The sequence below is a fragment of the Fundulus heteroclitus genome, chromosome 22, assembly GCF_011125445.2.
Source record: "Fundulus heteroclitus isolate FHET01 chromosome 22, MU-UCD_Fhet_4.1, whole genome shotgun sequence".
Classification (NCBI taxonomy): domain Eukaryota; kingdom Metazoa; phylum Chordata; class Actinopteri; order Cyprinodontiformes; family Fundulidae; genus Fundulus; species Fundulus heteroclitus.
The window spans coordinates 27,474,171-27,494,811 of NC_046382.1; the positions used below are offsets into that span (position 1 = coordinate 27,474,171).

General features: G+C 39.6%; 1 protein-coding gene and 1 long non-coding RNA gene across 2 annotated transcripts in view; both read right to left on the reverse strand.

Moving 5' to 3' along the window:
* Nucleotides 1-20,641, reverse strand: part of mgmt (O-6-methylguanine-DNA methyltransferase) — a 303,909-nt gene that overhangs the window by 142,072 nt on the left and 141,196 nt on the right. The gene's annotated exons all lie outside the window — the stretch shown is intronic.
* Nucleotides 1,035-19,101, reverse strand: LOC118557248. Its single transcript, XR_004927746.1, has 3 exons — nucleotides 19,032-19,101; nucleotides 9,003-9,079; nucleotides 1,035-1,070 (listed from the first exon to the last, which is right to left on the reverse strand). It is a non-coding gene; the product is annotated as an uncharacterized LOC118557248 (long non-coding RNA).

A 20,641-nucleotide genomic window follows, 5' to 3' on the forward strand; every position in this document is an offset into this window, starting at 1 on the left:
AATTACTTCCACCAAAAGAGGGCAGTAGATGTACTACCAGCACATTCATAAAAAAAAAAAAAAAAGAAAACTCATCTGAAAATCGAGAACAAAAAGCAAAACCTAAAAAGAGTTGTTTCTGTTGCGTGTTTTGCACAGATGTAGGTAGAAACTAGTTACATTTACTTGAGCAACCTTTTGAAGAAAATGTACTTTTAGGATTAGTTTTACTGTTCTGTACTTTTTACTTTTATTTATGTAATATTATGAAGTATTGCTACTCTTACTTAAAGAAAGAGTGAGCAGTTTTTTTTATAGAAATGTAGGTGAGAAACGTCCAAGTCCCTTTATGAATAACTGTGTTATATATTTTAGAGAAGCAGTGAGCGTCGGCGCATCTTGTACGCTTCAGCAATGTATCGCAGCGCACCCGGTGGAACCGCTATGACTGACTAGAATTGCTGCGATCTGCTGCGAAGGCGCAGTGCAGCAGCACCAAGGCTCGTCCACATTCAGTGGAACCCCAGGGTGCTCCTATATCAGTTTAGAAATGTCCCAGTGCCGATGAAATGCAGCCATGCGGCTGCTTGTTCTCGCACACACACACTTTTCAAGGGGTTGAAAATTTTGCACTCGTGACCCCAACAGGGATAAATGTGATGGAAAATGGAAGGATGGATAGATGGGAATTTTGCATGCTGGTTTATTTTTGCAACCATTGCCTGTCATTGTGGGATGTTTAGATTTATTGCCTTGGATCTATTGCATTTTGTATTCTGGGGCCTGGTGCAGCTGGTATGTCTGCCAATGACAGACATTAAATCGACTTCAGTGTTGTTGTCCCTTTAAGTTAATTATAAAAATATAAGCAAACATTTGCTATAAAGAATTGTGCTGTATGTTGTGTATTCCTTATTTAGCATTTGGAACATAACAGAGCAGAATTTTATTTCTAAGTTTGATGAACTTTAGGAGTTTCTGTTTGCAAAAAACAATACTTACTGATCTGTCTTCAATCCCTTTCAAGAGACCACATTCTCGGTTCCATACAAGCCCCTGGTTTCATTTCTGGAATGATGTTAGCCTCTTATCTACAAAGAAAGACAATACTCTGTTAAGCATTTTAAAAGAAATATTAACAGTCAAAGAGTAGACAGATGATTTAACAATGTTTGAAAAGAATTTAAAATCAGTTGCTGTCTGGAAAATTGTAGTAGTACGCATAATAGTAACACTTAGCCACAATGGTTCGGCCAATAGCAGAGAACAGTTAGCTAGCCAATCATCAACACCACAGAGGCGACCTGAGCTCACAGTTTGGAAATGGCATCTAATTGGAAACAAAAGGTTCCTAAAACTCTGGGGAGCAGCCTTTGTGTGTATGTAGGGAATATGATAAAGAAAAAGAGAGACGGAGGGAACACAACACAGCTTAATAAATCAGTACTCAAAATGCAAACACTGCTATATTAGATCAAAATAGCTTCAACCAGTAGAAACCAAAGAATCGGCTTTCTCAAGACTAATCAACATGAACCAATTTCAGCTCAGAATCACAGTACAAGCGCCAACATGCGCTGGGCATAAGAGAGGGGAGCATTACTTTGCATTTGATGCAGCTGTTTGAACACATGCATGAACGACACAATAACAATCCTGGACTGTTTATCCAAACCTAGCTTTAACGGGATGCCTGTGTGCTACCACATGTGTCTGTGTCCACTGCAGAGCTGCAGCCCGCTTCTCAAAGGGGTAACTGCTAATCGGTCCATTATGGAAGGGAGGAAATACAGTCTCCTTACATAATCTATGTTCAGATTCAAAAATGTTGGATGGCAGGACGCTAATCCAACTTTTTTGGCTGTAGCCTACTGTGACTTTATGAATTTCAATGCCTGTAGAAATTCATAAAATCATAGTAGCATACGAAGCCAGTGTTGCTTGTTCATACGAAATACAATATTTAGACCACATCATAACAAGAAGAGGAAAGTTAAGAAAACAACACTGCTATTTTTTTTCTGAAGTCGTGACTGCTACTTCTTAGATAAATCTGTGTGGATGTGTACTTTGTGGATGAGAGTCGTGACAAATGGTGGATAAATATCTTGTAAACACTGTTATTGTACTCACAGGTCTCAAAACCCAAAAAAGTGGACACTAACTGGTTTACTGTGCCCATGCAATGAGCACACAAGGAAAATCAATAGGGCATTCCTCAAATGACGCTGGATTACTAAATTTAGACGCATGCGTCGCGGCCGTCTTGTGGCCGTACAAGCAAAGCGGTAACGCATGAATAGTTTACTTGTTTGAGTGTGAACAGTGAACAGATCTGTCCTGAATATCACCTCAACAGACAATACTATGGCAACAACAAAACATCGCTGCTGCGTTGGTATCTGCTGGAGTGACCAGCGATGTGGTGATCATGAAGGGAGTTTTTTTTTCACCATTGATTGTCCAAAACCCCGAAGGATTGCAGAGAAATGTCAGCGTTGGATACTACCTTGTAACCGAGAGGACTTTACTGTGGAATCTGACCAAAGGCACCTAAATGTGGTTTCTATATTTCCTCAGTCGTAATGAGCCAACACTTGAACGTCCAGACCAGAAACCATCGACTGCAGCATCTGGGCAGGTAGGCGACATTTATTTGGCTTTTTCTCAGCGGCTTAAAAACTTCTTACAATCCATGAGGGCAGTTCATGTGGGCTTCAGTGTTGCATTTAGTCCACTTATTATCAGCAACTTTGTGCTAATTTTTATCTAGTCACTTGTAACTTTCGTGAGTCGGTTTCTTGGGGTTGTTTCTGAACGTGATGTCACTTTTTTGGGCTTCGCTTTTTTCAGACATAACACCTTTTTCTGGTTATCGCTCTGTGCAGCAAGAGATCTGGAATAAAGTCCCCCTCCCCCGCGACAACCACTTTATGAGCAGTAAAAGTCCCGATGTGTATAAATACCAGCTAAATATGTGCATGTGTGATGATTAGAAGCGGCTGTGGTGGTTTTCTTGCTGGTCTTTCGCTTCTTTTCATGGATCAAGTAGACGTTTCTCTCACAGTGATCTCTATTTTCTGCAATGAGTTCTATAATAAATTAAAATATGTAAAAATGTAATAATACATATGTTTTTTTCTTAGTATAAGCTGTAATTCTACGCACATTCAACAGGTTTCTTCCTTGAGTCTGATTCGTTGTGAGAGAGGAGAGGAGGTAGGAGAGGCCTCTCCTACCTTTCTGCTAATACTGCTTTCTTTCCGCTAATTTTGAGCCCCCCACATTTCAACCAACCTTATAGCTGTTCAATTTGTGTTTTTTCAATTGAAGCAGGTTGAAATGAAGCTCCTGGGATGTCGTCATCTTCCAAAATGATTAATATTGGAGTCGTTGCCAATGTAATTTGTACTCTTCCTGTCTGACCAGCCGGGAAACTGGGCTGCCTTGGGAGAAATGTGACGTCATTTGAGAAATGCCCTGTTGGCCCAGCTGAGTCAGTAACGCCCAGAGGAGGTGCAAAACGAAAGAGGTTAAGTAACCCTAAACTTTTACATCGTGTTAGTCTTTGACCACGGTGAGCCGTTACTTTACTGCCAAGCATTGCAGGATGGACTACAGGACCTTACAGTACATGTGGCAATTGCAATCTAGCTTTCAGATAGTTCCGCAGTACTGCAGGTATGTGGCATAACAATGTTTATGTTTGCCGATTGCGCCCGGTGCAAAGTTCTTTTCAGGCTCAAAAAGGAATAAGTAAACACTATCAGGATGAACACTTGGCATATATTGGTTTCTTTTTAGATAAATATAGGGTTTTTTGTGTTTTCTTTTTGTGGTCAAAATACATGACTAGAACCCTTTAAAACTTTCTTTAGTTTCATATTTGAATAATCTATCTTTCTTTATCTGTTGGATAAAGACAGCAAGATCTTAAAAGATCTTAAAAGCTTAAGCCTCTTCTTTGAAGGTTGAAGACAGGGGAGGGTGACCAAATCCTGCCCACAACGTTGGAATTCTGCAATGAGTTGAGGCACTCCGTCCCGTCGTGCCTGGGGGTCGGAGCTAGGGAGAGGACGTGTGTTGCTTTGTACTGTCTCATATAAATTTGGTTTGTGACACCAGAACAGCAATGAATGCTGGAAGGCACAGTTTGTCAGTCTTTGATATGGCCCAACACAGGTCTGGCTGTCCAACCAACTTCACCCTAAAAGCTGAATGCAAGATGGTAGAAGACCCCAATATGTCATCGCAGGACCTACCGGAGGATCTTGCTACTGTGTGAAACTGTATGTCTACACAATCAGAAAGAGACAGCAGTAAGTTTAACTCCACGGGACGTGTGAAAGGGTGAAACCTTTGCATTCTCAGAAAAACATAAGGTTCAGTGAATGTTTATAAGATAGAATGCAGATAATGACCAGGCCTTCTCGTTGATGTTGTTTAGATATTATTATGGTAAACCAGAGCAGAGAATATGTTTGGCATAAACTATGTAAAACTTTCCAGGTAAAGAACATCTGACCAACTGTGAAGCATGGAGATGGAATGTCGTGATCCCCAGGTCTTTGATTTTTTTTAGGCTTCCGGGCAATCGTGCACTCTGTTAGCGTTTTCAACTTATTCCAAATAATAACTTATTCTGAATGATTTCTGATGACATTTATAATAATGTCTACAATGTTTAATTGTTAAGTGATTTTTGTTTTGTCTTGTGGACCCCAGGAAGACTAGCTCGTCCCACTTTTGGTGACAGCTAATGGGGATCTTTTTAACAATATACAATAAACCTCTTTAGTATTGTTATTAGTCTGTAGATTTGGTTCTTTCCCTCTTGTTTCTGTCATTAGTTAGTTTTCTGTTCTTTATCAATTTAGTTAGTTTATTCTTGTTTTTGTTAGCTCTGTGTTCTCCTGCCTGTCCTCCGTCACTGTCATATCTGTCACCTGTGCTGATTACTCTCATCTGGCGTTCCCTCTATTTTCTCCCCTATTTAACTTGCCAGTTTCCTCTGCCCCTTTGTCGGCTCCTCCGTTATGCTACCCCTGTTCTTGTCAGCACCTTGTGTCATTCCTGGTCCTTGTGTTTACCTGCCTAGTCCGTGGGTATGCCTTTTGCTTTATGAAACCTATAATTCACTTCGTCATGCGGCTCTTGTCTGCACTTTGGTCCTTCTCCAACACACAACACCATGACGTGGAAGACTAGCAGTTTGGGGATGCTTTGAGTCCACCATAAATTCTTCTAAGGGTTGTTGAGGTAAATGTTGAAGCAGGACTGGAGCCCCCACCGTGACAGTGTAGCAAAATATAATAGTGAATATATCTGGCTAAGAATTAAGAAACTGAAAATCCTGGACTGACTCAAAGGCCGGCACTTGATCTTGTTGAGATGCTATGGGGTGACATTAAATAGGATGACCATGCAAGAAACCCCTCGAATATCTCACAGCTGAAAAATCCCAGAGATAGGTACAAGAAGTTTCTCACTGGAGTTTTTTCCCCAACCGAAGGGATTAACAGTAAGGTCTTAAGCTAGAAAACAATTTTTTGTTGACATGGTTTGTGTTATCAGTAAAACAAGGTTAATCTGCTGTTTACCTGTAATTAAATCACTCTTTTCCAGAGATGAAAATATATATATATATATATATTGTTTTAAAGTTAGACATCATATGTTTATATTTCATGATAAAGAACAGAGTATTTTTGGGCTGCTTTCATTATTTCAATATGACTGAATTTGTAGATTTAGTAGATGATGAAACAGAAAGCAACAAAATAAAAAAAACAACACTTTACTATTTTTTTCAGTAGTCAATCATAGAAATGTTTCAGTAAAATGGTTATAAAGCAGAGATGTTTAGTAGGAAAACAAAAGAAAGAAGCCTGTAATACTTTTGTTGTCTCAGAGAATATTTTAGAATCATTCCATTTAAAATTCACCATAATATAAATCATAAAAAAATGAACAGAAGATTAAAATGTGTGTAGATGTGATATGTGATATTTCTTTTTTCTCTGAAATATATTACAAGGTAAACCAGTATTTCAGCTAGGTTGCTGCTTTTCCAACAAAGCCGTGTATTTTTTTTTCCTGAAACAAACAAAAACAACTTTAAGAATCTTCCCCAAACCAACTGGAATATATGATGCATATTTATTTATTTAGAATGTTCAATCAATGTGGTGCACAAACAAAATTGATGTTGGAGCAGCAGAATTCATTTATAGTTTTATACTCATGAAGCTGTGTGAAAGGATTTCTGCACAATGAGTTTTGGCATGGATTGGGAATAAAATGATTGCCCATTGGGATTTATTGTGCTCTAAAAAAAGTCAGATTCCAAAAAAAATATGAGGGGAAAAAAGCTTTTGGAGCGTGGGAATGCTTGATATCTGGGGCACATTTGAGCGGATAGAGTTAAGTAAGCACATTTGTTCCTCTGAGTGCACAATCCGACAAAAAAACACTATTTAAGAGCATACTAAAAATTATTTTTTTTAAAGTGAAGTTAAGTCCTATTCATTATACAATTTGGTTCTTTGCCATAAAATATCCCAGTAACTTGGAAATCTACTATTTCACAGCGCTTTTGAGCTGGTAACTGTGATTCATGAGCAAGAAGTCTTACACACAGATGCTACCTGAGATTTTCTTTGTTGTATGTTTTTTTTAACTGCAGATTCTTCTGAAGGTGCCAAGACAATGGATAGGAGAGCATAGCCTAAAAGACACGGACTAAATTTGACCAAAAATCCTCTCTCCAGTATCTCTCCAGCTATACGCATCTTTCTCATCAATCACGCAGCATGTCCTGTGGGATAAAGCCGAGCAGAGGTCTGGAGATTAGGCACACTCACGCAAAAACACACACTAACACAACAACACGCACAAAGACAGTGAGAGAGAGAAAAGAAGAAAACCGACAAATGAATTATATCTAAAATGTATGCAATAGACATGTTATAAACAGATAATTATGGCATATCTCTACTTTTACTTAAACTTTTGGGCTGATAACATTTTGTACTTGTACATATGGGAGGTTTTTGAAAAATGATTACAGACGTGCCCCAAGGCTCAGTTCTTGACCCACTCTTTCTAGTTTACACTGAGCTGATTTGAAAATAAGCAGCAGAAGACTGTGTCTGTGGTGTACCCAAGGCTCAGTTGTTGGCTTACTCTTTTTAGTTTCTACTGAAGTGATTTGAAAATGAGCAAGAGATAACCTGTCTATGGATTAATGGTCGTTTCAAGGTGGATGGTAATGATATAGTTTAAGACATGAGTCACCAACATGGTGCCTGCGGGCACCAGGTAGCCCCCAAGAACCCCATATGGTGCCCTCAAGTCCGTTCTAAAACTAGCACAACCCTCCAGTGAGCTGCATCCAAAATATTATTTTAGTCTGTTGATTTACCTTTATAATCACACTTGCATTTATATAGATTAAAAAAATTACATTTTCTAAAAATAGACCATTGCAAATATGTTTACTGGTGAGCACTGACACTTCTAGTTCAAAGGTCAGTACAAGTATCCCTTCGTGTGACACAGTACCGATGAAGTAGCCATCCGTTTCAAAAAGTTTGGTGACCCCTGGTTTAAGATGTAGCTGATTAGGATATTGTATCTGTTGTGACAAAACAGCTTTAATATTTGGAGATTATAGCAGAATAGTTAATTATGTTTGCTTGATAACAACAATGATCAAAAGGTTTTGATCAAACAATGATCAAAACCTTAAAAGGAGCAATAGGCGAAATTTCACCACTAGGTTGGCTGTAGACCAATCCAGCCCCCCTTTCTCACCTGTCGCCTCACATTTGCAAATTTGCAAAGGATAAATACACGGCAAAACAGCATCACCTTTCGGAGGAGCACAACTATGTGCAAATTCTCAGTTATCCAGGTCATTGCAACAGCAAACAGGCTTTAAATCAGAGGCAACCACAATTTCACATTGCTGATGATTTAAACCTGTTTGCTGTTAAGTAACTCATAACTTTATAATGCTGTTAGCAAGAGAACGTTTCAATCTGCTGGATGCGTTCGCCACCATTTTGCTCCTATGCTAAAGAGCTCAGACGGTGGCATTTTATGGGCAGGGAGGTGCTAAATCCTGAGTGGCAGCTATTCACATACACGTACATGCACATGAGGCCATTTCCGCTTTGTAAACAAGAGATCGGAGAACAACACAGCGAGATTGTGTGTAACGTCATACCATATTACATCTAAAAGAACACCTTTAGTTCTACACATCACCATTTTTTTGTTCTAAAACAATGAAATTTCGCTCATTGCTCCTTTAACATTAATTGGCAACTTGTATTGCAAGCCTTGGATATTGGATTGTGTTGTTTTTTTATCCAATGTTTGACAAGATGGAGAGCAAACCTGAAAAAGCAAGGTTGGAAACATTCCAACTAATCATCCACTAGTTCTTATTTGATGTCACAAAAGACTTTTTTGGTCTTGGAAATTACTAACTTCTTGGTCTCTAGCATGGTTTACAATCCTAAAGTCTACAGCAAAGTATATCAAATGATTAAGCTCTTAAAATGTTGGACAGGAAACTCATAAAATCACTGTAATTTTGATAATAAAATGAATATAATGGCCCTTTAGAAGAAATCCTGACTCTCTAGCTTTTATTTAAATGCTTACAAGGTCAGGCTCCTCAGGTGCTTGGTGACTTTGTGTTTAGACATACTGGTTCAGGAACATCCAGTGGGAACTGTAGGGTTAATTTATGTAGAACTTTGTAATGGATACTGTTGGCGAACCCGATATTCAGCCAAACACAGAGGTATGTTCTTTTAAAAAGGTTTATTGTGAAGGATGAATAGTGGCGGGTGAGGCAGACAAGCAGAACCAGACTTGAACAGATGAGTTATGGCAGATGGTGCAGGCAGGCAGGGATGAGCAGGAGAACAGAAGATGCAGGTAGAGAACAGAACAGGCGATGTGGACCGGGAAAACCACTAGAACGAGCAGAACAAGTGGCTGGAACTCACGGGGAAACAGGCAGATCTGCAGCACGCAGACACAGGCGACTTTAACAGACGAGTCCAGACGGCTGAGCACACAGGATCTGGTAGAGACAGGGCACATAACACCAGATGAGACGAGAAGAGACATTTTGGCAGGGATGAGTTGGCTGAAGCAGGTATAAGTAGACAGGTGCACAGGTGAGCTCAGCTGACCAATTAGTGGCAACAGATGGAGCTGATCTAGAGTAGAGTGGAGTCTGAAGGGAGACTGAGCCGATTGGGTGATGACTGGTGGCTGAGAGATGACAGGCTGATAGGAAAAGTCCAGAAAAAGTCCAAAGCAAAGCAAACAAAACCTAAATCCTGACAGAACTTATCTGTAATAAACAGTCTTCTCTGTTGGAGAGGTCTACATGTTGAACTCTTTACCTTCAGAACTAAATCCAAACTCAAACTGGTATCATTTTACCCCAAAAATTAAATGGTTTATTAAGACCAACTGTATTGTCCTGAATGTTGGTCACTTTTTCTTCTTATATTGATGATATTGTTAATGACTTTGCCAACAGGTGTTGCCTAGCCTATACAGTGTCTTGCAAACATATGCATACCTGCTTAACCTTTTAACCTAACTCTTATTTTATCACAAAGTTCAATGACTTAATTTATGTTTTATGTGACAGGTCAGTAAAAAAGTAGTGCATTATTGTGAAGTGGAAAACGGATGATACAACATTTTCAAATGTTTTACAAATTAAATTCTGGAAAGTGTGTTACGTATTTATGATTATATCCCTTATACTCCGATACCCCTAAAAAGAGTACACTGCCTTCAGAAATCTAAATCAGTAAGCAGAGTCAATGTTACAATGTATTCTGAGTAAAAGGGCAGTTGCTCTGGAAAGGCATCAGAGAACATTTGTGAACAAACAGCATCATGAAGACAGAGGAACAAAGCAGGTCAGTGATATTTCAAGACAGTGTGAAGCTCTAAAACATATCTCAAGCTTGGAAGATCTTACTGAGGACAATTCAATCTATCAAAATGGATAGAGTAGGAACTACTGAAAAAAACACAGACATATAGCTGTCCACCTAAACTGGACCATGCAAGGAGAGCATAATGAGAGAAGCATTCAAGAGAGCCATGGTCACTCCAGTGGAGATGCAGAGATCCACAGCTCAGATGAGAGAATCTGTGGACTTATATGGTCATTATGAAAGAGCCGCCTTTATGGGAGCGGAGTAACAACAAAGTCATTGTTGAAAGAAATCCAAAAGACGGCCAGTCAGCCAACATGTCTGCGATAAAGCATACATGTGGAAGAAGAAGCAGAGGTCGGGTGAGACCAAAGCTGCCATCATTCCTGAAAATCCCACAAGTGAAACATGGTGTTGGCAGCATCGTTCTGTGGGGAGGGTTTTCTTCAGTTCTGACAGGGAAGCTAGTCAGGGTGGATGACAAGTTTGTTGGAGCCATATACAGCGATATTCTGGAAGAAAACCTGAAAACATACAACAGGCGCTACAATGGAATAGCTGAGATCAAAGCATATTCATGTGATAAAGTGGTACACTAAACATCCAGATGAAAATGCAATGGAGAATCTGTGGCAAGTCTTGACAATTGCTGTTTAGATGCTTTCCATAAAAAAACAACTGAACTTGAGCCAATTAGATCTGAAAAGCTGGCAGAGACGCACCGTACAGATCTTCTGCTGAAATTGCAAACCACACCTTAGAGGACTTTTTCTTTTCTCTTGTTATATGTATCCTTTCAGAGGTATAAATACTTTCCCAGAGCACTGCATATGCTTGATAACACGTGTGTTAGTATGTGACACTTATCCTGATACCGATGCACTTCACATCAACAAACAAACACTGCTTGGATGTCCCAACAGAATATTTTTAAGAACCTTAACTTCTAAAATATGCTTGACTGGCCTTTAAACCTGCTGGTTTGTCTTTCTATAGCCTTCACATTGGCCTAAATTAAAGGTTGTATAGCTACATTTTGAGTTCTTGATTTTTAAACCAATAGCTCTTGCTGCCACACATTTGAAAAGTCATTAGAGATGATTCTGATTTTGGATTTTTAAATTCTAGCTTAGTCAAAGAGAAGTTACATTTACGCTATCCCATTTACTTTTAACTGTTTTTTTTTTTTTTGGTAACACATTTCCATTTTAAATTCTGAAGTTTGATGCCGTGTCAGAAATCACAGAATCAAAAATCCTTATCAACACCTAATATACAATAAAAAATAAAACATCAACTACAAAACTCAGTCGTGTTGAGAGAATTTTTAAATATTTCTTTACAAGTTTACACTTTTGGCAGTGACTGTGTGTGTGTGTGCGTGCACTGCCGTAGCTTCATCAGGTATAAGGAGAGGTGTTGACTTTATTCCGAGCCTCCAGTAACACCACTGACTCTGATAGTTCCCCATCCCTGTGGGAATTCATTATAAGACAGCTAGAGGCTGCTTGTGGATGGTTACTGTGCTGCCCGTATGTTAACTTGTCGCTATCGCGCAAGGCAAACATGTGGTGCAGCTGCTTTCTCTGGCTGTGGGCAACCTGGAGAGATTGATTGGTGAGCCTTCTGTTTTATCCAGGATCAGGGCCACATTCAGTAGACACGGTGCCTCCGGAGAAGCAGCCATTTTCCCCAGAAAATATGGCTCATTACCAGCACAGACAAAATGAAGGTGTATTGACTTTTTTTTTTAACATCTTACAACACACCTATTCCTGGGCCGTTTAAAACACAGGGCTTTGTTATCCTGGAAATCTTTACCTTATTGTATTCTTGAGCAAAAAAAACAAAACAAAAAAACAAAACAAAAGAAGGCATAACATCAGCCAACTTTATTTGGGGAAAAAAAAAAGCCCATGCAGCCACTGTCCTCGCGCAGTTTGGTGCGAGTGGCCATACAGAGGCATTAAAGCGCCACACAAACACACTCCTCCCCCACACTCGGCCTATCAGACGGTGTTTAACACAAACCATTGGCCAGTGGATGTGTTTGCCCTGCTCTGGGGCATTAAGCTCTGTCCAGGCCTTCAGTCTTTACTCGCACACGCACACACAAACACAAACAGCAAAGACAAACACAATCAATTATTCAAGACTCCGGTTTTTTGGCTCATGTGTGTGCGCGTGTTTTTTTTTTTTTTTTTTCCTTTCCTTATTATTTTGATTCTGTTGCTTCTGTAACGTCTTCTGGCAACCTTAACAGCCGGGAGGCCAGATGAGTGAAATGTGAGGCCTGATGACTTGAGGTCTGTGTATGTCTTTGTAATTTAGATGGAAGAGTGTAATTTGCATGCGCAGCCTTCGACATTGCCTCATTTTCTGAAAGGAGATTGTCCTTGCAGCTCACTGCAAACTAAGGGCTGTCAGAGACCTGGCTCGAAGGGCAAATCTTTGTTTATTTCCCACATATGGGTGGTCATTTAATTTGGCTTTGCCCCACCCTGTAGCACACGTGTATTCAGTAAATAGTACACCGATTTTTTTTTCTTCTTCTTCTTCTTCCTTGGTTTATTTCTAGTTATTTATGCTTGCATGTGCCCATTGCAGGGTGCATTGTGCAGCTCGTTTCATGTGCACAGGCACCGCCAATCCTTCAGTGTGCAAATGCGTTCACTAGATGGCACTATGGCACTTATTATTCAAGGTCATTTTTATTCCGGCTGATGAACCTGTGTGTATGTCACCGGCAGGCACGCTTTTTCCCCAAATCTGTCCGTCTCCATTCCATTTTAAATAACCAATAGTTTTGACCTTTAAAAGTAAAAAACCTCTGTTGTAGGTTTTAGCACCCCGGTTTGGATGTATAAAAAGACATACGTAGCCGGACCCGTCCCGGCGCATCAAAGTTTCCGGCTGGACTCTGAGCACATGTAGTTGGCTTTATGGGCTCAGCTGCACATCAAACAGAGCACACTCTCACAAATCAATGAAAACAGAGAAAGAATTACATTGCAGGGGATGTGTATCGCTTGCGAATCCTTGCAGCGATGATGTCCTCGTAACAGATCATATTGTAAATAAGATGGGTTAAATTGCACTTGTAGCTTCCCTTCAAACAGACGGTCTTTTTTCTCTCAGGGGGGGCAAAGAGAGAGAGAGAGAGAGAGGCGCTGCCGATTCTTCCTCTAATAACGGCAGACAATGAGATCCCGGCTCATAACGTAGGCCTCCACTATATAGAACAAGTAGTGGGGGCTTAGCAGCTAATAAAGTGGCAAGTCTTCAAATCCATGTCAGAGGAGCAGAGCGCCACGGGGACCTTTCATAACACTTGTACGAGCAGGTTCCAGTGCAGTGTAAAGGTTACACATCCGTGTTGTACTGATCTAACCTGATGAATTGCCTTAAGCCCCACAAATTTTCAAGACTGTTTTTATTTCTTTTCTTTTCTTTTTTTTTTAAAGATATGAATAATTATCAATCTCTCTAAAAGATAGAGGGCAAAGACATGAAAGGATAATGGATCCTGGAAAAAACAGAAAAACTGACAGTGGAAGCTTTTGAATGTGACACGTATTCGACTAAAGAGGTAAATCTGATTTAAAGATGCTGTCCTGGGGTGTTTTTTTTTTTCTTTACCCACTAACAAATGCACGCTGACAACAAAGATATAGACAGATAAAATACAAAGTCTTTACAAACCGCACTGAAGGAGAAAAACTCCCCGGTACTGCTTTTTATTTCATTTGGGTGATGACATCACAAAAAGGCACAAGAACGCTGCCGATCAGTTGGACAAATCATCTTAATTGAATTCACCAAAGTAAACAAAACAACTTGGTTAAAAGCGATGATGTGATATAATGAAATCTGCCCACTCTGCTACTGTCATGGCTGTCATCGTAAAATCCCTTCCAGCTCGCTTATGGTTGCCAAATTTGATGTGCTCTCACATCGAGCCATGCAGAATACAGGTAAACACCTTTAAAGGTGGAATTAGATTAAAACCATCCCAGGAAAAGTAAGAAAAATACAAATGGACAATGCAACAAAAAATATGCATCCTGCCTTTTGTGTGTACACAAAGTTGTTTTCAGCAGGGTAGATTTTCTCTGGGATAAATGATTCACAATAAAACACACAAAGAAATACAACAACAAAAAACTAACCACAACATGTGTTTACAACATATACCTATTGCGAGTTTGATAATTTTAAAGAATATTCTGTATACTAGCTTGATTTTTGTTTTATTTACGTTTTTTTTATTATATGGCAGTCATGTTTTGTTGCCAGTAATTTCACTCTGCAATGCAACTTTTGGTGCTCCCTACAATTTTGTTTTAATTACAATAGACTACAACGTTTATAAACTGTATGATATGCATAAATATAAAGAGTTTTAGTCTTTTTCCGCATCAATATAGAGTTTTCCTCAAACCATTTTTTTGTATCTTTCCTCTCTAAAAAGTAACTGCATCATTCTGAGAAATGTGGTTTTAAAATTGCTTTAGTACCTAAGCCAAGACCTTACATGGAAACTAAGCACAGTCATTATAATTCTTAAATCATGCGCTTGAAGCTTGCTTTTAATATATCAAATGCGCTAACCTTGGAAACTTTTATTTTTCAAGATTAGGATCAGGGCCGGATTTAGAACATTGTGGGCCCCTGGGCTAGTTTCTTTGATGCATGCAAATCACAACACAATGATGGTTAAGTGCACACTAATTTCAAGAGTCCACTTTTGAATAAAGTGGGATTTTAAAAACAACAACAACAACAACAACAACAATCTTGTTGGTTTTACTACTCAAAAAAAAAAAAAAATTTTTAAAAACACCACATCCTTTCCAGAAATGTATTTTAAAACGTTAGGCAAAACCGTAGCAGGTGTTTACGTTTGTGATGTAACGTCGCTGAAATGCACCAAAATCACAGAGGCTCATGCTGTTTGACTTGCTCTTGTGGGTCAGTAGTCCTTTTATAGTTGGGGCTACGAAATCAAGTAGTTTCAGTGAATTCAACAGATTAAAACATTTCTAAAGGTTATTTTTGAGAAGCATATACTGTTAAAATAAAGGTATGTATAGTTTTGGTACCCACCCCTACCAATAAACAACAATGGACCAAAGCCCAGGTAAGCCCTCGCTAAAGTCCGGCCCAGGGTTCAACGTGCCCGGAATGAATCGTGGCGCCCTCGGAGTTCACAAACACACACTCTCAGTAATTAGCCTCGACTGCCTGGGTTACGTTTGATTAAAAAAAAAAAAAAAAAAAAATGTCACTCCCGCTTTCTCTCTCTGCTGAACCTGTCCTTCACTTGAGCACTCCTCCAGCATTTCCACCCACTTTGTTTGTGAGGCTTTGATCCACAGTATTCCAGTTAAAGTTACACCCATGTGCTGCAAGTCGAAACTTTCAGCTTTGTCGCTCAGGGGAACCTTATACCCGTGGCGCCTTCTGCTTTTGTCCTTCCTTTTAGCAACAGAACTCTCCTATGCTCCTGGACAAAAGACTACTCCCGACACCATTTTATGATCTGTGTGATGATACCGTTTCCTTCCCCCTGCTCGCCTGTTACACCTTGCTTATTTTAATCCAATCCGACGTTATGTCAAAAAAAAAAAAGAAAAAAAGGAAAAGAAAAAGAAAACATCATTAGGAGAGAAGGTGGGGTGCTCTCCTTGGAGACAGTTGTTGATTTGGAGGAATGGATGAGGAAATAAGAAAAAGAGATGTGTTTTATTCCAAGACGGAACAAGAAAACCAATTTAAATGAGTTCTCTTTATGCACAATAACACAAAAGCGTAAAAAAACAGATGCCTCCAAGTTTGTAATTTAACCATAAATCTGAAGCTCGACTTTATCCCCCCCCCCCCCCCCCAATTATATTTACTTGCTCTAAATCAGCTGGACTAAACAATAACTCTCATTCTCCTGATTGTTTCTGTGCATGGACGTGACGTGCATATGAATGTGATTGTGTGCTGAATTACAACTTCTTATGTGAGGCGTAATTGACACACCACCACCACCAGCCACTCTCTCTAACAACAACAACGCAATCTGGTGGATAACACACTGCCAGGCAAAAGCCAACAAATACAGTATAGCGAAGTTGCGTGTAAAGTGCCGTGACGTCTAGGCCCCTCCCCCATCGGTTTGTCTAATCACTTATGTGACTGAAACATTCATGGTACACTAGATCAGTTCAATATTTAATTTCCCAACAAAGACTACATGATGGAACAGATGCTCAAACTTTGCATGTTTTGTGCAAGAGAGAGGGAGAGAGAGAGAGAAGAAGCGATAGAGAGACAGAGAGAGAGTAGAAGTGACTTTGTTTGAGCCACAGCAAGCACAGATTTCCAGAGTTCTTCGTTTTTTGACCTCATCGTCACCTCTGTGTACTAAACGTGCTCTTGTGTTTAAAAAGAACCTCAGACATCAGGGTGTCCCAGCGGGGGGTGTCTAAGGGGGGTAAACGACCGCCATTATAAATTTGCTCATTCTTTTTTTGTCCACTTTTGCATGAAAAAAAAAAATTTGCCTTGAATAAGAATATGTATTTAAAAACAAAAAAACAACAACAGCTTTAACAGATCTCTTCAAACAGGCTCTCTGCTAACGGTTACGCGTGACACAATGATTTGAAACGATCAGTTTGATGACTTGCTGTTAAACCGTTGGTGCTAGTTCACTGGTTTTTACTCCAGGCTCACTCTCTTTTCAAACCCCATAATGCCGAGTGTTATGTTTAATAAATGGGTTTCTTTCTGACACCTCTACTTCTTCAACAAAGTTGATGCTATTCTCAAAATACTCTTTTTTTTAAAGACCTTTTAACATTTGGAAAGTTTAGAATACATTGAATGATCATAAAAATGAGAATAACATTAATTCCAGGAAATACCACATAAAAATGCAACGCAAATGTGTACATAATTTGTGATACTTTAGGTATCTAGATGTAGTTTAGGAGGTATTTGTTTATATATTGATTTAATTTGTACTATCTATCTATCTATCTATCTATCTATCTATCTATCTATCTATCTATCTATCTATCTATCTATCTATCTATCTATCAATCTATCTATCTATCTATCTATCTATCTATCTATCTATCTATCTATCTATCTATCTATCTATCTATCTAGATTAAGAAATAAAATTACATGTATGTATATTGTAAATTGTCTGTATATAATTTAGCAGTGTAGTAATGTTACAATATGGACATTTGGATAGGTATTTAGTCAAAAACGTCAAATAAACAGTTACATTTTAAAACGTAGTAGTATTTTCTGATTTTTATTTGTTGTCTCAAACCCTAAAGGGTTGCTTGATTGTACTAAATGTCTTTGGATATTTGCCTTTACGGAGCTTTGGTGCTGCTGAGGTTGCTTTAGATGTGCCCTATAAACAAATCAAATAATCAAAAGGCAACGCTAACGCTCCTCAAAATTCTGTTCTGTTTTTTTTGGCTTTTTGTGCACCACCCCCAGATTATCACAGGGCCCCCCCCCCCCCCCCTTCCAGCCGGCCCTTTTGCAAACTTTCTGGAGGCGCCCCTGCTCCAACACGCTGCGGTTCTCTGCGCCATGAGTCAGTGCTCAAACCATGTTGTGAATACATCACTTGTTTACATCCAGGGGGCACTGAACACTCATGTGTGGAACCACATTAGTGATGCACCAAGGTTGCCCTTTGCCTTTATGTCACATTTCAAGTGAAAATTTGACTTGGCGTGTTTACATAGGATTCCTTCATCTCCCTTTTCGAACCCCCTATGGGCAAGCTGAAGGTGAGGGGAACTAAGATTATTACCCCCACCCCCCCCTACCGGTTTCTCAGAGGAGCTTTTCTTTATGCACACCCTCACAGATGTCGACATTTGGTTAGGCGGTGTACATAGAAGCCCCAGATTATCTGCCGCTCCAGGAAGTCTGTTTAGCTGAAGTTAGGAGTGGTTACTTTCCGGGCACCTTTTTTTTTTTTTTTTTTTTCTTTTTTTTTAATTTGTGTTACCCAGAGAGCTACTTGCTTAGACTTACATCTGTGTTAAAAGGGAGTTTAAGAGGGAAATATTAGATTGGATATCGCTGTCCTTTCCCAAGCAGGTTTTAATTATACTGATGTTCGCATATAAAAAGGACTCCACTTGTGCAGCTGTAGACCTATACTCACAGGAAGTGTAACAGATGGCGTACTATATGTCATAATGCTATAAAATCCAACAGGAATTGACAATTGAAATCCCACCCTGGAGTTTGCCTCTTTTTAGCTTTTGCATAATCTTCTCAGGATTTCAATTGCAAAGTCAAAGAGAATAGTCTAGCACACGGGGACTAGTTATCTGGGGCAAGCGCGGTCTAAGGTTGACAATGCAAAGGGCTATGTTTACGTGCATCACACTTGCTATACTGAATGCTTCCCAGAGTGCTGGAACATCCTCCCCTGAATTCTATTGCTCTTCCCACGTCCCAGCGCTGCCGTGGAAAGTAGGCCAAGTGAGCACCAGGGCGTTGCTTTTTTCAAGATGATCAGTTTGTCGTGTTTTTTTTTTTTCTTCTCTTCTCATGTGTGTGTGTGTGTGTGAGAGAGAGAGAGAGAGAGCGTGTGTGTATGTGTGTGTGCCTGTGTTCACTCAGGACAGCTATTCATGTTGCTTTACTTGGTGGAAACAAAGAGCAGCATTATACAATTTGCAAGCCCTTCCAGAAGAGGGGAAGAGGTTGGAAAATAAGGACAGGACGAGCGTGGATGAAACAATGACAAAATCTGGCTTGTTCTCTAATTCATTTACTTCCTCCTTTTTTTTTTTTTTTTTTTTTCTTGACGTCTTTGTTGCAGCAAAAAGGTCCCTTGCCGGTAACACTCCTCTGCAAGGATCACACTGCACTCTGGGCTGGTGTGGATTATTTTTAGCTATTGCTGTGCAGCTTTCACCTTGGCTCCTTCTGTCTTGACATCATAATTAAAATTTCTCTTAATAGCAACGCAGTTCAATACTAATAATGATCTTTGACTTGAATTAAAAAAAAAAAAAGAAAAGAAAAAATCACCTTCGGAGCGGCAAGGAACTGTGCAGCAGCTCCAGCTCTTCCCATCGCCATATACACTGATGATGTTCCCTGTAGAGATGGATTAGAGGCACTGATGCAACATGTTGAAAATATACATTTTGATGGGAAGGAACTTGAGAATCATTGGACTCCTGCAGACAAGGGGGGGGGGGGGGGGATGTAACAGTAAGTTGGCAGCACCTCCATCACTTTGGTCAGCAGGTGAATTCAAGTTCTCTTGGAGCCAAGGCGGGAGGAACAAGAAAGAGGGAGGGTGGGGAGGTTAAAACTGGTTCCTCTCCACACTTCTGGACGCAACTGGTGCCTGTTTCAAACTGACTCGTAAAAATGCTTGAAATGACTTTTTCAAAGTCATATTTTTTTTTTTTTTTTGCACCTGTTTTCAGTCTGCTTGGCAGCCAGGCGCCCGCATTATACGTTAATATGTTCCAATTAAAGCCAGAAGACTGACATTTACCGCACTTTCATCAACGTGAGGCGGCCTGATAACTTTTTTTTTTTTTTAAATAAGGAATTTTAGATACGCCAACAAAACAGTGATGGACACACAATCGAGACGTGCGGGGCCGCTCTGCGAAAGCGAAGGGTATACCCTGGATATTTGGTCATGTGTATTTTGGTCCAAATTTCCAGGGGATATTTTAGATGTTAATAGCCCTGAAGTGGTCTCGGTTTCTTATTTAATTTCTCTCGCCTTCTTTTAAATGTAATTCGCCCACAGACTGCGCCGCGAGGCTCTAAACCGCGCAGAAACTCTCTCTCATCATTTCCACAGCAGAATGGAAATGCAAATTGTGCGCACGGGCAATGCCCTTGACAGAACTCACCACTGCACACAATTAACATGAGCGCTCCGACACAAGTCAGTGACGAAATGTGAGGTCACATTGTCGGCAAACCTGCGCGCATTTATTTAAGACCAGAGGTATAATAATAATAATTATTAAAAAAAAAAAAGCCAAACGTTTAATAATATTCCCTGATGATCATAGTTGTTGGCACTAATTCACGTTTTAATATTTTTGCACAACATTATAAGATATTTTTTTTAATAATCATCTCTTAAATGTTTTTTTTATATATATAATTTCTCTTTTATGTTTCTTATGACGATAATTTCTATTTTTCTTTAGATCGACATAAATATGAGCGGTTCTGCTTTCTTGTCACGTAAAAAAGAAGAAGAAGAAGAAGAAAAAAAGGAGAGCACAACTGCTTCAAAAAGCGACACGATGATCTCAAGTGTAACCAACGAGGGGCGCTGTCCGTCCATCAGCGCCAACGACCTGACACGGGCTGGGTGTGCGAGCCCGTCCGATCCCGTGATTGATCTCGCCACTCTCGGCCGTCTGTGTTTTACCGCTATAATTAAAAATAACGCGCGGGGCTCGTGTTTTTTAATGCCATGTTTGAATTTGTCACATCGAGTGTGTGTTCCGAGGTCCATAAATCAGGCCTGGAGTTGGGAAAGTTTTACAAAATTACAGTTGCCATTCCAATGCAGAACAAAGACATTTTATTGAATTACTATTATAATCTTATTGTTATTATTATCGTTATTATAATGAAACAATAATTGCTGATCGGGC